General features: G+C 45.9%; 1 non-coding gene across 1 annotated transcript; it reads right to left on the bottom strand.

The window, feature by feature from the left end:
• Positions 1–1,210: 1,210 nt before the first annotated feature.
• Positions 1,211–1,345, bottom strand: LOC118994889 (U8 small nucleolar RNA). Its single transcript, XR_005068154.1, has one exon. It is a non-coding gene; the product is annotated as a U8 small nucleolar RNA (small nucleolar RNA).
• Between the last annotated feature and the right edge of the window lie 608 nt (positions 1,346–1,953).

Here is a 1,953-nt window from a genome sequence, read left to right as displayed (position 1 = left end):
TCTTCATTCCTTTCTGGTGGGATGTTTTGTTCTTCCTTCTGGTCCATTCCATTGATTTGAGTCCCCGTTTCCTTTCCATCACTATTGGTTTCCTGTGCATCTCCCTTCATTTCAATTAGTTTAGCCTTCATATGTTCCTCTAATTTGTGACTTTGTTCCTCTAATTTGTGACTATAATCTACCAGTTCTGTGAGCATCCTGATAAATAGTGTCCTGAATTGTGCTTCTGAGAGGCTGGCAATTTCTCGGTCGCTTAGAGTTATTGGCTCCGGGACTTTGAGTTCTTCTTGCACCATCTTTTGGGCTGTTCATGCCTGTTCCATAGCAGGATCAGAGCCCTAAAATGTTCACTAGAACAGGGCAACTAAGTCGCTGGGTTGTGACCTTGTATGTGGGGGCGGGGTCAAAGAGGGACTATGGCGTCCTGTCCGCCGCCTGCCGCCACGGCCCTCACCGGTGTCGCAGTTGCTGCCGTCACTGGGCCCACGCGCGTTTCGTCCCACTGCACTCGAGTGTGGCACCACTGTCAGCCCTCGCCCCCTGGGGCCTGCGTGGTCTGTCTCACTGTGCGCGAATATGCGCCCGCGGTCTGCCCCGCACCCCAACTGGCTCCCGTCTGCCTGCGCACCTGGGTCGGGGGCCCTGTCCTGCCCGACCCTGCTCGCTGCTGGCTCCGCCCCTTTTACCATCCCCGTTGAACGGTTAGATGTAGTTGGACTTCCGTATAATTCAATTGTCTGTCCTTTGGTTGTGTCTTTGTTTCTCCAAACCTTTGTTGTATTCAAACTTGGTTGTGGGAGAAGGCACAGTGTTTCCACCTATGCCTCCATCTTGGCGGAAGTCCTCAGAATAAGCTCATGTTGACTCTATTATTATCATCACCCCATTCATACAGGAGCACGGCGACCTGGGCATAAAGACAGAGGCCTTGGCATTTCAATACTTTGGGACCAACTCCAGAAATACTTCAAACTTTGTGAGTTGTGAAGTGCTTCATCATGAGGTGGATTGAATAAAGAACTATGGAAGCCTGCTCTATCTACGCCACTTCCCATCGTTGTAGAAATTCATACATATTTCCTTTGGTTCTGTTTAAAAATTGGGGTTGGTTTTAGGAATGCTGTTTTTGTCTTTCTTTTTTGTTACCTTGTCAGGTAAATGGGAGTTGCTGTGTTGCTTTACTGCCTCCCTCTCTTCCTTTCTTTCTTCCTTCTTATAAGAGCAAACCGAGTATAGCCACTTCAGATTAGACACAGATGCTAATTGCGCGTCATGCAAACCCCAGTTGTCTTGCCCCAACCTGCCACCTGAAGGAGGAACAGGTAAGGATCGCCTTCCTTGATGATGGGTTGCTGTGTTCTGGTTTCACGCTACTATCTCCACAATTTTAGCCCTGGCTTTCAAAGAAATTTTTTGCAAGACTGCCAGTTGGAATATGTAATTACCATTTCAGCTCAGCTCTGAAAGGGAAAAACAACTGTGGCATACAAACTTCTGCCAAAGTCATTTCTCTCACCCAGAAATGCCTGAAATACTCATCAGGGTACTTTCCATTTCACTAAAGGAGAGAAGAAGGAGGCAAAAATGATCAAAATGAACATTTTCCACGTTATCCCTCTCAGCTGTTGGACAAAACCAAAGTGGAGAAAACGAGTGAACTGAAGTAGCATGCATCAACAGGGACATGTCCCGAATTCAGTATTCAATGAAAAATAAGTTGCAAAAGGAAATGGTTTAGATAATAAAATTTATTTCAAAGGTTAACAAATAAAAGCATACTCAGTGTTGTTTAGCGATAAAAATGTAGTAAAATTTAAAACCACCTATGGAAAGAACGTGTACCTGATTTCAGATGAGTTTGTTTTGTTTGGTCCATCTGTTGTGCCTCCAGCCAGAAAGGGGGGCAGGAATGGTTAAAGAAGGCAAAGAGGGTCAAATACATGGTAATGCAAG

This window comes from Sturnira hondurensis, unplaced genomic scaffold (assembly GCF_014824575.4).
Source record: "Sturnira hondurensis isolate 20B ecotype Veracruz unplaced genomic scaffold, ASM1482457v3 Scaffold0009719, whole genome shotgun sequence".
Classification (NCBI taxonomy): Eukaryota; Metazoa; Chordata; class Mammalia; order Chiroptera; family Phyllostomidae; genus Sturnira; species Sturnira hondurensis.
The sequence above is the reverse complement of the archived record's forward strand: the minus strand, read 5'-3'. Positions and strand labels throughout refer to the sequence as shown.